At 34.3% G+C, this 20262-nt stretch overlaps 1 protein-coding gene, 1 long non-coding RNA gene and 3 other non-coding genes across 6 annotated transcripts in view; 2 read left to right on the forward strand and 3 right to left on the reverse strand.

The window, feature by feature from the left end:
- Positions 1 to 6862: 6862 nt before the first annotated feature.
- The window catches only part of sw (short wing), a 32812-nt gene continuing 19412 nt past the window's right edge, over positions 6863 to 20262 (forward strand). Inside the window, exons 1-2 of the mRNA XM_012361320.2 lie at positions 6863 to 6987; positions 9483 to 9602. The gene's annotated coding sequence lies outside the window, so the exon portion shown is untranslated. The remainder of the gene's footprint in view (positions 6988 to 9482; positions 9603 to 20262) is intronic.
- Positions 12434 to 12597, forward strand: LOC136999176 (U1 spliceosomal RNA). The gene has a single exon (XR_010889577.1). It is a non-coding gene; the product is annotated as a U1 spliceosomal RNA (small nuclear RNA).
- LOC136999175 (U1 spliceosomal RNA) lies at positions 14361 to 14522 on the reverse strand. The gene has a single exon (XR_010889576.1). It is a non-coding gene; the product is annotated as a U1 spliceosomal RNA (small nuclear RNA).
- LOC136999173 (U1 spliceosomal RNA) lies at positions 15685 to 15847 on the reverse strand. Its single transcript, XR_010889574.1, has one exon. It is a non-coding gene; the product is annotated as a U1 spliceosomal RNA (small nuclear RNA).
- Positions 16577 to 17402, reverse strand: LOC105668776 (uncharacterized). Of its 2 annotated transcripts, none has more exons than XR_010889516.1 (3): positions 17145 to 17402; positions 17030 to 17061; positions 16577 to 16682 (listed from the first exon to the last, which is right to left on the reverse strand). It is a non-coding gene; the product is annotated as an uncharacterized lncRNA (long non-coding RNA). The 2 variants fall into 2 exon arrangements; XR_010889517.1 differs by having other exon boundaries at positions 16589 to 16682; positions 17030 to 17074.

Genomic DNA, 20262 nt, shown 5'->3' on the forward strand with positions numbered 1-20262 from the left:
CAACATATCACACACTAAAGAGAAGTATGATAATGAAATTTTAGGCGAGAAAATTATTATCCAAATGTCGAGACTGACTTATTAATCTGATTTATAACTCTGAGAGTTCAAAGATATCTTTTCCCGGGCACGCAGCCCGAGCTTTATAATACGATTTAAATTATATTTACTTTACTGAAGCGCGCCGCCCTCCCTTCGTGTAGAGAGACACAAGTGTGGAATATTTGCGTAGCGCGATGCAGCGCGAAATGATTTAAATTCTGCGCTCTGACACTACATCTCTTCTCTCGTGACAGTCGCATGAGAATGGGAATCGATGCCACTCCACGCGATAAAACATTCAAATCTGAAAAGAGTTCCCTCTACGACGCCGTACGCAAACATAAACAAAGAAATTCCCACTGAAGAATGGTGCGTAAGTGCACGTGACAGCAACGTCGAGAGTTTGCTTTGAAGTTACATTACATTTACTTAACGTGAATCAATTACGGTGAAATGAAAATTAAGACATCATGTCGATCGCGGATATCAACGTAATTAGATACTCTCTATAAACTGAGCAACGTATTCATACTACCAATAACTTCGTTACTATTAATTTTGATATTGATTTATAAAATGTGAAAATTGCATTAAACGTGACATAAAACAAATGTGACTGTATTCAACTAATTACGAACTTTACCAATTGTAACCGAAAATATTGATCTCGCGATTACTTTATAACATTTTAAAATCATTTTTATATGTGGTTTGAAAAGATATTTATTTCAGTCTTATATTTTACATTTTATTCGCTTTATTTATGTAAATATTTTATTGAATCGAATATCGCATTAGGAAGAAAACATGAGGGTAATTTAAAATTCTTTAAAAATAACAGTAAGGCGAGAAAAAATATTTCAGATATTTTTAGGAAAAAAAAACCGATTGCATATTTTATTTCGCAATGACTATACGCGAATAAAAATTCTGACGTATATAGACGGATATACGCAATAAGCTCATTCTATCCGGGTTATCTTCCTGACAATGCGTTATCAAAGGGAATCTTGTCAATCGGCCTGCGTCACAGGCATCCTAGTTCGACTATGCAAACCATAGATTCGCTCGAGGATTATCTGAAGATGAAATGCGATGCGTTCGACAACTGTTTCGATTACTCGCGGGAGAATTTCGAATCCATCTCGAATGGTAGAAGGATGCGGCGAGTGTATCAAATGAAAAGTTAGTTTTCTTTGCATCAGATGTTTGTATATTTTACTTAAATTGCCCGACGTTGGAAACCATCGTATAACTACGAAAACTATGTCGAGCGCACTCGATAAAGGAACCCGACGAGTAATTGGAAAAACCGGCGAGCGCGAAACTTTAGACTATCGATTCCGGTACACACAGATTGAAGGGCTAGCCGTATAAAGGGACCAGTCCTCTTGTGTACGCAGTCAAAAGTAGACTATTTCGAAACTTTATTTTACCTAAAGCGCCTCGGCACGGAAGCTTTCGGTGCCCTAGAACGCCGAAGACGTCGTATTACGTAATTCTATCGGAGGGTCTGCCTGCGCGCTGCGTGGTAGTAACGTCGGGGTGATGTACGATCCAACGAAATGTGCATGAAGGACACTGTATCACGGGTCCGATGATATATCCCCTTCAACACAACCTCGAAACTCCTGGCAAGCATACAGAGCACGGCCCTCCTCGGCTTCTGACTGCTACACAACCACTGTCGCTCGATTACACACATCGTCGATCTGCCTAGAGGCTCCTCAAGTTAGCCGGCGTTACACACGCGTCTGTGATATTCCGTGTGCGGCTGAACAAGTCTGACGTCTGACTATTGCACGCATGATATCTAGCGCGCATAAAATGCCGTTATGTAAATTCGCGAGCGTGCACGCGGACGCATGGCAGAAGTTACGAAACGTATTCTCACGTGTGTTACAATGTCCAAAAATGAGGACGCGGTTATATCCTTATTATACGACAACCTATAGCTGTCGTATTTGCATTAATTTAATTCACATATGAATTTATCCTACAAGTCGCGATTTCGACGTTTTCAACAGCAAGAATTATTGTCGATTATTGAGACACATACTTTGTTAAGAAACTTCGTAACTACCATATATCGCGACAAAATAATATCTTAAATAAAAAAAAACGCACATCACAAAGATGTCTCTCTCATTTATATAAATAAATTAATATCTTGTCGTATAAATATTGCGAAATCGATCTTTAGCAATTTCTATGCAAACCCGCGAACGATAATCGATGATTCAATCTCGTCTTTATTCTTCGTCAGGCAGAAGACAATGGCTATCCGTTTTTCCGACAAATTTTTCCCGCTATACCCTCGTTTCGCCGCTCTTTGGCGTGTCGTCCGACTCGGCGATCGCTACGCGGTAAAAATTTATCGTGGAAAATTGAAGTGCCACGGAATAATTGCTCGATCAGAAGCGATCAAGATACCAGATAGTAAGCCCCAACGATCGAGCCATGCGAAATAACCCGCCCAGATTATTGCCGTTCTGAACCTCTAAAATCGCCGTATGGAAACTTACGAAACTACAACCAATTTATCGATTATATTTCGCCGAAATTTTTATTTTTAGTCCTGACTTTTATATTGATCGTTCCAATAAATCAACATTATCCTATTTCAATAAATATTTTGTTGAAGATATTGTACAAAATTAACAAATTCTGATTGCGCATAATTCTCATGATAATTATAAAAATCGTCTAACGCAAAGCGATTTTTAATTATTTTTTTTTATTATTTCAGATAATTCTTAAAAAAATTTTATTTGTGTTAGTCACAAAAAAATAAGAAAAATAAACAATATTTTTGTTCTCCTATATTTCACATTTCACGACGAGAATATTCGAGATGTAAAAAATAATTCAACAACAAATAAAAACACTCACCGAATATCGTAGACCAGCGGCAATCCTTCCGTCTCAATTAATCTGTTTTAGCTACTGTACTCCTCAATGTTTTCCAATGCTCTAAGCTGCTAGATGACACTCAAAACACTCACTCACAATCGAGCAAATGCTGTAAAATAGACAAAATGTGTATATTAGTATTTTATGTGTTAGCTTTTTCTATATAATATTTTATTAAATTCTGTTATCCATAAAAATTCAAAGAAATTTTAAAAAATAATTTTAAAAAACTTAATATTAAAACTATCGAGTTTTGCGGACATTTGTTTCGAATGTTATTTTTACACTATATTATTTTTCCAAACTATCTTAAATTTACATTTTACATTTTTACATTTTTCTCAAATAGAGATTTTAATGTTACCATGATAAATAATTTTGTCAAAATAAAAAAGCTTTTACAAAAAATTCTCTATATTAAACTGACTTCTTTTCTATCGCTAAAATGCTGCTGCATTTTTTAAAAATAAATTACCATGATGATGCTTCAACGTCACCCGATGCCCCCTAGGCCTCCTCCTCCTCTCAGTGGTCCTGCTTCTTCATAGCACTCACACTCGCGTTCGCGAAAACACAATTAACGCGATATCATAACGCACTACTCGCGTGCATACCTAAGTACGAACAACGCGCGACACATTAAACGACACTCCCGACGTCGCAAGCGAATCAAACCGAATAGTCCAAAGTGCGACGTTATTCGCGAAATCTATTTACATTTCGGACGATCGCACTTGCGAAAGAACACGACTATAGCTCGAAGCAGAAAGCAAAAAGTAAAAATAAATTCGAAAAAGACAAAATGAAATCAACGCTAATGGGCAACAATTTCTGCGAAAGTTTGCTAACTAGTGTTAACATTGAACAGATTCACTATGAAACCAAAGGTCTGTCTGATAAACATCTAATAGCTGAAGAGCTGTCCCTTTTCCCCTTCCCCAAACCGAAGCTAAAGCCGAGCCATTTATCGGAAGTGCGACCATCTATACGATTCGCTACTATTCGATGATTCGAAATCTCGCGGAATTATTGGCGGCACTCCCGAAATTAAAAACATTCACGACGTGAATTTTATTTATACAACGACGAAACGAAATTACGGCATAAAACTTTATCTGTAAAACACAAAAATATTCTTTAAAAACACCGACTAAAAAATATATATAATCATATATAAATAATAAATTTCAACTTATACATTAATCGCAATCGTATAGAATAACTAATACATGAGACAATTGTCTGTCGTTAAATTCGGTATTGTTGATTCCCATTTGTTCGTAAAATTCTCTCGAAACACGCAAGAAAACGTGAAAACACGACGCAAAGAGATTCAGCTATTAATAAGAGACATGAATTGAGCGACTTCAAATTTGTTATGCGACTTGCCCGACCTCACGTGTTTACGTGGAACAAGACGTACTGTTTACAAACGCCAGACTGGAATGTTTGCTCGCGCCCAACTCCATACATACAAGAATGCAAAAAATTTCTTAGCGCCATGATGACAAATATTGAGATATTTCTGAGAACATTATTTAAAAAATTATAACAAAAGAATGAGCGACACGAGACTTGCTCTGCAAAGTACAAAATTCTCGAGACATGTTATAAATTAAATCGTTTCTATTAGCGTTTAATTGAACAGAATGCAAAGTGTCGCAAATAGGTTAAAGGTTACAAATTACAATCGCAATAAATAAGTATACCAACCATCTATGTCGCTAAATATTCTGGTATTCGTGTGTTCGTGAAATTCTCCCAAAATAAGCAAAACGACACAAAAATAAATCGCGATTTAACTACTTATATTGACAACATTCAACACGAACTAAGCGGCTCCAAATTTGTTATGCAACTTGTCCCATCTCATACGTTTGACGGGACACGAAGCTACTATTTACGAACACTAGATTGGCGAAACGTTTACTCGCATCAAACTTCACACATTCGGGCGATGCAAAAAAATGTTTAGCCATGATGAGATATTCGTGAGAATGACAATATCACTATAAGAATTAGATTATAGCAAAAGCATAGACTCGCGACGTATATATATATTATAAAACGACTTGTTTCTATTAACGGCAACTTGCCGAATGCGCGATGTATCACATATAGATTATAAATTTCAGCTTACCTATAAATTGCGGTCACAGTGGATTATTTAATATAATCACTTGTCGCCTATATGATATTCTTGATATTTACTTGTTTGTAAAATTTTCTTGAAACAAGAAAAAATATTCAAAAAATGCGGAGCGGTCGCAATTTAACTACATACTAACAATTTACGACGCGAACTAAACAACTTCAAATTTGTTACGCAACTCGTCTAACCTCGCACAATTTTATGCACTACGAGAAATACTGTTTACCAACATTAGAATAATGAAACATTTGCTACGTCACACTTGGTGCGTTCGTACGATGTAAAAAATTTTTTAGCGCGGTGACTTGAAATATTCATGAAAACGATAACGTCATTACAAGAAGAAGATTATATCAAAAGCATAAACCCTCTGAAATTTATCTTTAATTACAAAATTCACAAAGCATATGTATTATAAAACCGAAAACGACAGCTTTCATTGACAGCAAATTGCCGGATCACGTAGTGTCACATATAGGTTATAAATGTCAGCTTACCTATAAATTGCAGTTACGGTGGATCACTTAGTATCATGGTGGATCACTAAGATAATCACTTGTCACTAGTTTCATATTTCTAATATTCGTTTGTTCGTAAAATTCTCTTAAAACAGGCAAAAAGATTCAAAAATGTGGAGGAGTCGCGATACACAGTAATAATTTATGACGCGAACTGAACGATTTCAAATTTGTTATGCAATTCATGTAACTTCGCACGGTTTAATGCACTACGAGAAATACTATTTACCAACGTTAGAATAACAAACATCTGTTCGCATCACACTTGGAGCGTTCGTGCAATGTAAAAAATTTTTTAGCGTGGTGATAGTTTGAGATATTCGTGAAAATGATAATGTCATTACCAAAGCATAAACCATTCCAAATTTGTCTCTGGCTAATTACAAAATTTTCATAACACATGTATTATAAAGCCGAAAACGACAGCTTTCATTGACGGCAAATTGCCGGATCGCGTAATGTCGCATAGGTTATAAATGTTAGCTTACCTATATATTGCGGTCACAGTGGATCATTTAATATACCAAAATAATTGCCTGCCGCCAGTTTCATATTTTTGATATTTATTTGTTTATAAAATTCTACTAAAACAAGCGAAAAAATTCGAAAATGCGAAGGAATCGCAATACGCAATAACAATTTACGACGCGAACTGAACGATTTCAAATTTGTTACACAATTCGTGTAACTTGGCACAGTTTAATGCACTACGAGAAATACTGTTTACCAACGTTAGAATAACAAACATCTGTTCGCGTCACATTTGGTGCGTTCGTACAGATGTAAAAAATTTTTTAACAGCGATAGCTTGAAATATTCGTGAAAATGATAATGTCAGTACAAAGATAAGATTATGCCAAAAGCATAAATCATTCGAAATTTATCTCTGGCTAATTACAAGATTTTCATAGCACATGTATTATAAAGTCGAAAACAACAGTTTTCATTTACGGCAAATTGCTGGATCGCGTAGTGTCACATAGATTATAAATGTCAGCTTACCTATATATTGCAATCACAGTGGATCACTTAATATATACTAAGATAATCGCTTGTCACTAATTTCATACTCCTGATATTTGCTTGTTCATAAAATTCTCTTAAAACAAGCAAAAATATTCGAAAATGGGGAAGGGTCGTAAATTAACTATATAATAAGAATTTACGGCACGAACTGAGCGAACTGAACGACTTCAAATTTGTTATGCGACTCGCCTGACCTCGCACGACTTTATGCGCTACGAGAAATACTGTTTGCCAACGTTAGAACGACAAAACATTTGCTCGCATCACACTTGGTGCATTTGTGCAGTGTAAAAAATTTTTTAGTGCGGCGATGGCTTGAGATATTCGTGAAAATTCGTGAGTATTATTATAAGAATTAGATTATAACAAAAGCATATAACCACTTGAAATTTGTTTCTGTTGAATTACAAAATTCATGATGTTTATGTATTATAAAACTGATTATTTTTAACAGTAAATTGGCGGATCGCGAAGCGTCACTTTTAGGTTAGAAAATCAGTTTATCTATAAATTACAGTAAATTAATTAAGATACCAAGATAATTGCCTGTCGTCAATTCGATATTCTGGTTATTCGAAATCTTACATCTTATCGAGATATTAGTAAAATGAAGGTTATTGAAAATAATAGCTTAAAATGGATTGCATCAAATTGTGTATTGAATTTTGACGATTGTTTTGGTGATCCACTCTACGACTATAATTTACACATAAATTAAACATATTTATAATGTGTTTATGCATTCAACTATTATTTAAGAATCGCATGATAGTATAATAAATAAAAGTAATTTTTAATCTATAAATATAAAAAAGTTTAAAAAATATTTCTTATTTGTTCAATTTGCGTATGAATTGTAAATTGTGATAAAATAAGACACATGCATATAAGTTTCTTAAATAATACTTATTTTTATTACCGGTTATTCAAGATTATCAGAAAATTACATATCAATTCCATTGTTTCTTTAATGAACAAAATGTTTTGTTGCTCATCGATATTTTCATGTTAATCGACTTATTTTATTTTAAATTATAAAACTGTTAAATTTTAGAATCTCGCAAAATTTTAATATGGTTTTAGAAACGTAAGTCATAATTAATAAGAGTTAAAAGCTTTACTATAAATTATTCTTATCGATTATTAAAACATATAATAAATATCGCGATAAAGATGACCCAATACATCGTGATAGAAAATGTTTATGTTACGCGACCATAGTCGGATATATATAAAAATTGTTATAATAAAATATTTCTTATATTTTTCTTTCTTTTATTTTCTTTTTCGATTTCTTCAGAAAATTACTCTTCTTATTATTCTTCAGAAAATTGTATTTTTCGTAACAAAATTAATATAATCAAAAGTTTTATTTATCTGTTGAGCTGTGACATTCCTTGAAATCAGCAAATCAACTTTTGTACAAATATTTCACGGTAATATCACCAAGAACGTCCGAGCAGACGCCAGTGACCATGTCGCCAACGATAAACGCCGTAGCACAAAGTCGTTTTGACGCACGCGATCGCGAAGTTTCCATTATGATATTTCCATGCGGCTCGTACAGGCTTGTCGGGACGAGCAATTTTCGTGCCTACGAGCCGCTACGTCAATCAGTCGCCTTTACGAGCACAAGTTATTCGGTTCATGGAAAAGAAACATTAATGTCGTGCTCTTTGAGCTTGCCTTCGACCGGAGCGATTGGCAATCTGACGATTTTTCTGACTACAGATCGTTGCGTCTTTATTGCTTCTGATTGCATAATGACGTAATAGAGGTCGCACGAAATTTGAACGTTGTGATTCTACATGGGACGCAAATTTCAAATCGATCATCGATGCAATATCTGGTCCACTATGTAATACGATGTAATTCGTGCAATCTCGTGCAGAATATTGTAACGGCGTTACGCGTTTTAGTGAGATTTATTTTTATGCAAATGTTGAAGTTTTTTCTCCTTTATGCTTAATTACATTTCTGAAAAAAATTTGATAAAAACTTTGAAAACAATTTACATAAATTTTACTCTTTTAATAAGTACATTTGAATGTCCAACACAAATTTTCAGAGATTTTCACGTTTTAAAAAAGATCGGAGAGAGAAAAAAACAATTATTGCTCTCAATTGTCGAACTTAAACGTAGTCCCCACTTTGAAATCGAGAAATAGAATCGGGCCGATGTCTTAGGAACAAGCTATCAGTATCAACGCGGTGATAGCGAACAATGGGACGAGAGAAAAGGAGGTTGAGTGATCATTCGACATAAGTTAGAAACGATTTCGTCGCGGCAGATTTCGCTCTTGACATAGTTAGTCGCGGGGCAAGCCTGACAAATGTTTAGTCACCCCTTTACGAGGAGACGTGGAAATGCGACGTGCGAGTGCTGTAAGTAAGAATAAGTGAAGCCAGCCAAGTCGAGCGCACGCTGGCCGCGTTCTCTCGAATCCTTCCAAACAATACGACGACGCGGAACGCGGAGTAGCGTTGGCGTATGTAAAATTCGCTGCCACCTCCCTGCTCGCAACGCATTACAGCCAGGTCGAACTAGGTCGTTCTCTGTGTTCACCTAAGCGGCTGTCATTTTTTAGTAGATGCGGAGGTAGACGTACGTAATGACGCGGAGACGTCGAGAGTCGAGGCAAAGAAAGAAATGCGACATAGAATATAGTTGTGCAATGCAGAATGCAGGAACAATTTTTAAGCATTACAAATAAATGTTTATAATATGACAAACATTAATAATATTACGTGAAATTGTACGCTTCGAGTTAACGCGACTGCCGTCTGGCGAAACAATCTATTTTCTAATATGCTTTTTGCATACTTTGCAGCATTCGGTCGATCGATGTGTGTTTTGAGTGCCATCCAGCATCCGGAGCAAGGTGCATTGAAGGATTGAGAGATCGTTGGAACAAATTAATCGAAGCAGTGGATTGCTATTTCAAGTAACGGTAAGTGGTTGTGTAAAAGTTAAATATTTCCATGTAGGTAGTTATGCATAGGCATTTCCGGTGCACTTTGCAAAGCGTTTCTCCTCTGTATTTGTCAAAAGCGACGAATGTCGTACGGAAATTTGTAGCTGCTACTCGAAATCAGGTGAAGCAGGCATCCGTGTGATTCGGGAGTAGAGATTTTATTGGATTCCGTCCTATCTACTTTTATTGGTTCTCTATGAAACGATCACGACATCCCCTTTGAGAACCAAGGTATACATAGTCGCGCATAAATATACATATGAGATGCGAGTATATAAATGTATCGAGCCCTATCTGACTTCCTGTCGATCTTAAACGCTAGGACGGTCCGGTTTATCGAACTGTTTAATTCGGCAACAGAAAGAGGAACTTTGACATGTCTTTCGCGAGCAGGCTGAAAAGTCACTCTCATGCAAAACACGATAATCTAAAGAGATAAATGACGAAAAGCTCTCGTGTCTCCATAAAGAAAATATGTCATGCGTGAAATATAAAAAACGTTGGTATGCCAAAATAATGATTAAACTACATATACTTGGCATGAGAACTCGCGTCTTATGATTATATAATTGCATATATATATATAATAATTAAATTATTAATGCACTCTCTCTTCCTCTCTCTCTCTCTCTCTCTCTCTCTCTCTCTCTCTCTCTCTCTCTCTCTCTCTTTCTCTCTCTGAGTGAGAAGCAACAATTAATTTTTTATTATAATTTAAAAATACTTTTTAAATGTGTAATAAAAATAATTAGCATTGCTAACATTTTTCTTCCTGAGAAGTGAATTAGTATATTAAATACTCAATCAAACAATTAATTAGCTTCTAATAAAGACTAACGATTAACATAAGTGTATCACTTATGCATGTGGTATTCTAGTGGCTAATTTCACGCTGGTTGAGCAAATTCTTTTTGAAAAACAGAAGCGCCCACCGATCGATCGTGTTAACGACGAACAAAACTACGAAACTGTAAGCCGGTTCCTCGATAACACGTGGCGAAATGCAATGCTATTAAACTTTACCGGGATGTCCAGAACTCGAAGCCGGCTGTCTAAGAAGAAGAACATACAAAAGGGAAGTGGGCGAGAGGAGGCGGTCGTTTGCGAGGAAATGATGTTATTAGCAGGATAAAACATTCTCCTCTAAAGTTTATTTGTATAAAGTTATAATTGTACTTAGGGGCGCAGTTTGCCGACGTTATTGTAACGAGCGTAGTCAAGGATTTTAGGAAATAATCGGAGGATCGTATCGGAGGATCGATTTCCGCCGAAAAAACTGAACAATTTTTTTTTTCATGCACGTCATGCGAAAAATATGCGAGGAACATGTTGCTACATTGTGCACAGCATTCTTTGTTTACGCGTGTCGCTGCATTGCATACCGTTCGGGGATAAACGATCTTTTACATTTATCTCGCGTAAAACAACGCTCACATCGAGGAAGGAATTAATTTAACACGTTTTGCCTTGCCGCGACGAGCTGTTGTTACAAAGTCACAGCTCACACCCGAGTAATAAATATTATATTGGCACTTCTTACTCACTTTTTCACGGATATTGCATAAATTTAATGAAAAAAAAGAAAGAAAAAAAGAGCTCCATATCTCCAATGTAACCACTTTCGAGGCAGGGAGAGGCGTTTCTGTCCGCGAATTGAGCAGCTACCGATAAAAGGGGAAAAAAAATGCGGCCGGCCTGCGGTCGATGGGCAAGATACAAGGCAATATCGATTGAATATTAGGATCTGCAGGGCATGCGGAACCGGCGCGCACACATTAGCCTCTTTGACTTGCTAAATAGGTTAATTTGAATGTTTAAATTCCGGCTCCGCGCAACTCAATTTGCGAGAGGACTCCGCGTCTGGTTAATTCCTTTCCTTCGTCCCGCGAGCCACTTCTCCTCTCCTCTTCTCGCATCAGCCACCGTCGAAGCCATCCTGAAGCTGGACTGTTAACTTCCTGCGCATATCAAGTGTCCGATATACGGAAACATCCGACAGTACTTCTTTTTCTCTCCCTCAAGCCTACGACGTGGCTACTCACGTTGCATAATTGGCGAGTATCATTTGCGTTTCGCTATGCCTGATCTTTTACGCATCGCAACTTTTCGACATCTAGCCTCTCTCCAAATACAACAAGAGAAAGTCGGAGTGTAAATAGAGATTCGAATTGCATTCGTCGCTTAACATAATTTATGAACAGCACACCGACAGAATTAAGAAGATGACGGTGGAAATCACACACATGATATAAACACACATTCTCAAATTTATAAAAAATTTTATTTGAAACAATACAAATAGACTAATATACTTATAATATACTTCGATATTATAATATACTTATAATATCGAAAAAATCATAAAATTGTATTAAAGTCACATCAATTTTACAATGAAATTCATTGATCTGGAATAATTATTGTATTACATATACTTTTTTTTTATAATCAATAGATGCGAGATCGTGTCTCTTGATTATATTATTGTTTGTGTAATTATTAAATTATATTAACACGCTGAAGTCAAAGGTAATTATTTAAGATTTTATTAGTTATGAAAGATACTAAACATAAATAAATTAATATATTAAATGTTAAATTAAATAATTTGCAATTTTTGCAATTTATTCCCAATACAAGTATCTGTTTTCTTGCTTGCTCTCTATTATACCAAACCTATCCTACCAATTAGTCTGTTAAAGAAAGACTTGTTCTAACATTTAACGCTAGGCTGCGCAAGTTTTCTAAAATTTCTCGTATTACAAATTTAAGTTTAAGGATATAAGAAAGCTCGTACGGTGAGGCTAGTTATGACCGAGCGTTTAGATGCCGTGATCAAGAAGGCGGTTTCTTCAGGGTGAAGTCTGATCATTGCACTTCGATTGGGCTGCTGACCCCTGCGAATATCCCTAACGTGGATATCTCGAACGACCAATTTTTGATAGTAGGGACAGCGTTTGCGCTGTCCCGAATAATATCTCACAAAAATAAAATATTACAATTGTGATAAATAAATTACTTATTTGAAACAATCTATAACTGCGAACAGCATTCTACTTATAATTTTTGTATGCCATGTGTTCTGATATATATGTGTGTGTATTCTGATTCTTAAAATATTTTTTATATTACATGGGAGATAAAAGAATAAATGGACTTCTCTCTTAATTACCTAGTACGTAACTTTTAGTTAATAACATTCTGTTCGTATATAATACGATAATTATTCCACATCAATAAATTTTAATGTAAAATTTGTGACTTCAATATAATTTTATGATCTTTTCGATATTATATTGTAAGTTAGTCTACAGCTAAATTGAGAACATAAATTAGATTTTGAACCAATTAGAATCATTAAAAGTATAAAGATTAATCTTTTGCTAAATCATCTATGAATGTATCTCTATGAAATCCTGAAGATATTTTAAATACTATTATTACATAATTCTATAATCTTAAACGCCAGTATCTTAAAGTATGTACACTCAAAAAAATGATCTTGCAATAATAGCTAAAATTTTCTAGGTGTAAAAAATTAACTAAAACAGATAAATGATTAGCAACTGTTGTGATATTGCATATGTAATTACTTAATCAGTTTAGATGACAGAAACAGAATATATATCTGTATTGTTTGTGAACTTTAAAAAGAAAGTTTCTCTAAAGCGCCTATCTATATAAGATCAATCACGTGTTAGATCATGCAATGAATAACATTTAGCAATGGTACCTAAATTTTTCAGAAGCTATTGCTAGAACATTACTGCTATAAATTCTATATGTATTTCTATATGACAAACAATGTTTTCACAGATACGAAAAATAGCGATACATTCTTGTTGCGATATCTAAAAATCTAACTACATCAGCGAAATATTTTTTTGAGTGTAGCAGAAATTTTTAATTGAGGGGGCCTTATAGATCTGTCTTCATCCGGAAATTTATTCTATTATACTTGGAATGTATTTTAAATTTGCACTTTCTCTTGATTAAAAAAAAATTAATCTTTTAATTAAAAATAAAATACAAATATTTATTAAATAGTATATTTATTTGAAAATATATTAGTTTTTTATTTAAGAGAGAGAGAGAGAGAGAGTCCATTTTGAGTTATCTATAATTTACTGTCCTATACTAAAATTTGAATAAATATCCTACTTACAAATTTATTTATGCATGTAATATAAAAAACATTTAAAGTATGAGAAAATATGCGCAGTATTTTAATATACGCATTCAATAATATATTTAATATATGTACTCAAAAATAATGTAAAAGAATTGTAAAATATTAATTTGTGAATATCATCTAAGATAGCATAAACGTAGTTTCAACTGCCAAAAATTACATGTTCAAAATATTCACATTAGGAATATAATATAAAAAATATTTTAAGAATCAGAATATACACATATATCAAATACATGGCATGCAAAAATTATAAGTAGAATTCTGCTCGCAATTATAGATTGTTTCAAATAAGTAATTTATTTATCACAATTGTAATATTTTAAATTTAAAAATCAAAGATCAAAGGAGTAAACGCTAGATGTACGTGCGAAAACATATATTATACGAAAAACTTACATAAATGAACACACTGAAGAAGGCCTAATGAAGGCAGCGACGTCTGTGTTTATTTACCTTTGCTCTTTGATTTTTAAATTTGATATTATCATCGAAGTCCTGAATACAATTTAATGTAATATTTTATTTTTGTGAAATATTATTCGGGACAGCGCAAACGCAGTCCCTACTATCAAAAATTACACGCTTGAATATCTACATTAGAGACATTCGCAGGGGTCAGCCCAATCGAAGTGCAATGACCAGGCTTCACCCCAGAGGAACCGCCTTCTTGATCACGGTTAACCCCAGCATAAGGTAAGTGTGCTCATCGTTCATGCTTGAGCTTTCTTATGTCCTCAAACTTAAATCTTAAATAGGAGAAACTTTAGGAAACTTGCGCAGCCTAACGTAAAATGTTAGAATTAGTCTTTAGAATCTGTCTTTAAGAATTTTAAAGAGACAAATCTATAGGCTACTATAGAAATGGTAAGTAATAAATAACAGGTTTGGTAGGTTTGGTATGAAAAGAAGCAAGTAAGCAAGCAGACAGCTGCATCAAAACTAGATTGCGGGATTGCACATTAGTTGATAGAATATTTAATAGATTAATTTTTTATCACGTTTAGTATTGTTTAAAATTATAATGTAAAATAATAATAAAATTTAAAATAATAATTTTTTATTTTAAATTTATAATAATTTATAATAATATATTTATAATAATATATAATATATAATTTATAATAATATATAAAACTTAATAATTATGTGACATTGATAATAATTCAGAGGTACGATCTCACCAATATAGTGTAATAATGGTTTCAGATCAAAAAACTTTTTTCGAAAAAATGATGAAGATCTGAAAATAATTTTTAAATCTTTTCGACGTTATAAATTTAGATCTAAATTGAGTTTTTGTCGGCTTAAAAAATATAAAAATTAAGCTTTCGTCGGATCACGTATATATCATGAAAATATTTGAAATATTATCACTGTATAATTATATGACTTTACATGTCAGTAGTGAAATGTGTAGCAAAAATTCAGCACAGTTAAGAAGATCACATATCTCTCTCACCACGGTAAAAAATCAATTATTTATTCTATTATATTTTGAACATATCTTTTCTCGATTAAAAGAGAAATAATCCTTTGATCAAGAATTAAGATCTTTATCTTAAGCAGAATACATCTATTCAAAGAAATATATATTAATTATTTAAGCCTACTTTAAACTATCTATAATTTTCTTTCTAACTGCTTCGAAATAAAACTTTGAATAAATATTCTATTTACAGTTTCACAATGCTGAAAATCTATAAAGTATGGAAAAATGTGTCAGGTATTCTGATGTACACTCGATATTAAATATGCCGAGGTCGCAACAAAATTGTAAAAATAAAATTATATTCGAGATATAAAAATTATCGAAAACTGCTTCCAGTTTTAACCGTAACCTATTATTTTTAGAAAAGTATTATTGAGGGATAGCGCGAACGCAGTCCCTACTAACAAAAATTATGCGTTCGAGATATCCACATTAGAGATATTCGCAGAAGTCAGCTCAGTCGTAAGTGCAATGACAAAGCCTCATCCTGGAGCAACCGCCTTTATGATCACGGTAGCCTCTACGCCAGGTAAGTATGCGTTCCTCTGTCTCTTCACAATATTTCAAGCTTTCAAGTCAAAAGTTGACTACAAGAAAGGAGAACACTTGCTGCGCACTATAGCGGCTATTTCAGAAACTATATTTGGCAGTCACGAATTATCTATATATTACATGCAAAAGAAACCATTAAGTTAGCAAATAATAAAACAGTTAGAATATATATATATATATTTTATATATTAATATACACAATTTAAATTTACAAAAATGTATTACTTTTATAATAACTATTCAAACTTCTTGATTAATTTTTGTAAGCACATAGTAATCTTCAGCACACTCCATCTTTCAATTTATAATAATCTGTGTAAAAATTATAAACGTTAATTATAACTTCAACACTTTTCGTTTGGTAATAGCAAATTGCAATAATATTCTAATTATAGTCATTAATTAAATATTATAACTATTTTTATTTGCAATAAAAATATACTAAATCTATTTTTATTAAATTATAATTTTTCAAACATTATACATGTGTAAAAAATATATTGCAAAAATTGATTTATCAAATACTTACTCGGCCTATATGCAACTATGACATACTTTTTTAAGTCATTCTGCTGAACAGGCATCATTCGATATTTTGTGCAATGATTGTAACATAACATGTAACAAATGCTTGGGAACGTACGATCATTAAAATCACGACTTCTGGCACAAATTGTTCGATTGCCATCTTTATCGCTGTCCTCCTCGTACATATCCGCCTGAGTAGTCGTCTCCTCCCCCAAGGCAATTACTTTTTCCTCATCACAGTACTCGCAATTACAAGCGATTGCATCCGCGAGGCACGGACCAAAAATAGACACTGTATATGCAATAATTATGAGATCATTAGAATATACAGAAAACAACACATTTTTTTATAAGAACACTACAAACATTACGTTACTATAGTTCAATTATTCTTATATTCATGAATTATACTTGTGTGTAACTAAGAGCGTTAATGCAAGTATTAAAAGATTGATAAAAATATTCCACTTATCATTTTATGCTCCAAAATAAACTACGTACATAGTGCAATTATGATGAATAATGATCGCATGTTTAAAAATATTGAATTATTATATTTAGAAATGAGATATATATAAGATGTAGTATGTAGAATGTCTGTCAAGTTGCAAAGTATGATGAAAACTGAAACTCGCTCACACTGTACGATGACGTTCGTTTGGCACGCAGTGCTGTAATGAAAAACTTGTTTGACGAGATTATATAATATTGCTAATATAATCGCATACACGCGTGTACGGAAAAGTGGATTTACTTTTATTGTAGAAACTCGTCACATAGCCAATTATTACGCAACAAATCAATACATAATTAATAACGTGTTAAAGCCGAACATGTTTCCTTAATGAAATGCTTGTAGCCTTAACGATTAACTGGGGAACCATTGAATGACGCATACATAACTATCGATATATCGGGAACATCAGCATACTGACCTCTGATCTCAGAACGTAATTCAATACGCCTATGAGCGCATCGCTGTAATGATATATTGTCATGAAAGTAATAATTATTATCGGCTACTTCCGCCGTATTTTAGCGTAACATTGACATAATGCAGTCCATTGTATAACTAATTAGAGAATCATATGTATATTATTTTCATTATAAGCACATTTTCTCACTTTAACATATTATGCAATGTGGAGAGTAATCTTTCATTGCGATAAAAGCTTTTAAAGAATTAAAGAAGTTGTGTTAATGCACATTGCTAACATTAAGGAGTATATTTAAAACGGGTTCGCATAATAAAACGTTTCATTGTTATTCGCGAGTTTTTCGCAAATTCCTTCAAATGCATTTTTTTTTGTTTTTTTTTCTTTTTTTTAATATAAACGGTCTCTTTGAAAGGTGCCGGCTGTCGTCGTTACTTTCACAGGGCTCTCACGTTATCGCTTTTATGTTAATTACCCGCGGGAAGTAATGCGCAGAGTAATACCAGCGCAAACCGAATGAGACAGGTGGTTCTAAGCTCTTTTCTTCTAGCACTCGAAAAAGGAAGAATAATAAATATTAAAGCTCCCCACATTTCCGCGATATAATGGCTAAATCGTTGCGTGACATTTAGCTATGTCTGAATTTACTCCGCAGAACTCTACGTAGAGGAAGACGCTTAGGATTCATTCAAAAATATAAACATGAAAATAACGCATAGTTTTGTTCGTAACGCTTATTTTATCTTCGCAGTATTACTGCTGACGATATTTTCGGTGATAATTGAAAAACTCTTGGAATGAATATAATTCCACTAATTGAGAGAGACAACCAGGCAAACGTTTACACAATGCTAGATCTGTATGTACTTGTGTAATAATCTTTTAAGTACAAGCATATACCACTTGGGATACCGGCTTGCTGACATCTTAAATCTCGAAAGTTTATTGCCATGACAATAACCGTCAGCCGGCACAGTTAACAATTATATAATGTCCTGACTTATGGACTAATTTGCATTTTAATCCGACCACCTATTGTTGCTCGCCATTGTCGGCGAAATGCGCACATCGTGTGCTCAAGATGGCAAAGTTCGAGTGGTTGAAAGAGAACGAGGTCATCGTCAATTTGTAGAACAATGAACGCGAGAAAATGAGATAAGTGTTATTGGCGCGCGCCGCGTACAATCGCCTAATCAAAAATTAATTGTAAGTGGTTCAGAAATTAATTAGTGAGGGAGACACGTCACCTCGCATCTTCCTTCCCTCCCACTGAGATGAAAAAAAAAAATTAAGTGAATAATCAATTACGTATTCACGTAATTCTCCGATCGCACTTGAGAAGTCTGCGGAATACAAGGCACGAAGCGGAATGAAAAGTGAAGTCGTTGCTTGCGACGAATACCGGTGGAAAACATTCCAATTTGCCAATGACATAGGTCTGTCTTTTTCCCACGGACCCTTTCCATCTCTCACTTACACGGCTCTTGACTCTATTAAAGGCGCATCCTGACCAGATCCATTTGCCAACCCGTCCGCCGGTGTGAGCGGCTCTATCTGCTCGTACTAATTGGTAATCATTCATACCGATACTTCAACTTTAATCTAACGAACGAATGCGACAGCCGATACTTCCTATTGCAAATCCAACTGATCAATTAAATCGATCATCATTGATCACTTCTTCATCAGAGTGAGAAAACATTTCGTAAGATTACTTTCTTAATTTCGTGTAATTTAAATTAACAAAAGTAGTATATATATTTTTTTATGTAACAAACATGTACTTGTCGATTACAGTGTCAATATGAGAGAAAACGTTCAAATAATTATTAGTTTAGAAGCTATTTTGGAAGCGATATTCGCACAGTGCAGAAGCGGCGTGCGACGAAGGGATGGTTGAATGCGACGGGTTGGTTAAAAGTAGGGGACCACGGAAAATTGTCAATCAGTGCGATCCATCTGGACTTGATTACAGCTCCGCAATCGCGTTCATAGTCCGAGCTTCAAAATCGCTTGACCGAATTTTTGTGCCGTCATTGCGAGAACCGGTTATTCGGGCATCAGTTATAAATACGTGTCGTTTTGCCTCTGCATGCCATGCGAATTCTTTTATTGTTTTATCCGCGCGCTGTTCCTTTAATTGCGTTACCACGTAGTATCTTCTACCAGGGGAAAAAAAAAAATGTGGAGCGCAGAACAAATTCAGACATTCAGGATATTTCAAACTCGATATACATGACGTTCCGTAACTCGGTGGTATACCTAGAAGGGTAATGATTTTACATGAAAAAAATATGTCGAAAATGTAGTATAAAATTTTTCATATAGGGCTTTGTTTTTGGAGAGGAAAAAAAGTTCTGAAAATTGCGAAATTTTTTAATAATGCTTTTTCTCTTCTTTATTGATATTATTTTTGTTCTTCGCAGTCTGCGTAGTTTATTAAATTGAGCGTTAAATGAAAATCGTGTTCCTATTGTGAGACAGCACTGCACACGCACGGATTTGTGTATACGCCTACACATCTCCAACATATTTACTACTACATACGTCAAAAGTGATGCTCTAGCTGTTATTTTTGTCATCCAATCCGTGCTGCCAGCTAGATTCTCCCTTCATTTTGTTGTATTCACGTTTTCATCTGCTGCGTGCTTGTCCAGCACGGCCCAAAGCAGTTGAACCGAGTCGATGTTCAATCAGAACCAATATGTCGTGCTCTCATGCGAATACATACCGCGATTTCTGCGAAAAGCGCGATTGTACGCGTTTAAATGTGCATAAAGTATTTGAAATTTTTCCGCAAAATGTGTCATTTTGAAGGCCGATCCGTATGAAAGTCTTCCCGAAGAGAGAGAGAGAGAGATCTTATATATTTTTATGTAGAAGAAAATCTACAATAAAGATTATGACAAAACTTTATAACTTGAAATTTTAAATTAA

The sequence above is a fragment of the Linepithema humile genome, chromosome 3 (genome assembly GCF_040581485.1).
Source record: "Linepithema humile isolate Giens D197 chromosome 3, Lhum_UNIL_v1.0, whole genome shotgun sequence".
Taxonomy (NCBI): domain Eukaryota; kingdom Metazoa; phylum Arthropoda; class Insecta; order Hymenoptera; family Formicidae; genus Linepithema; species Linepithema humile.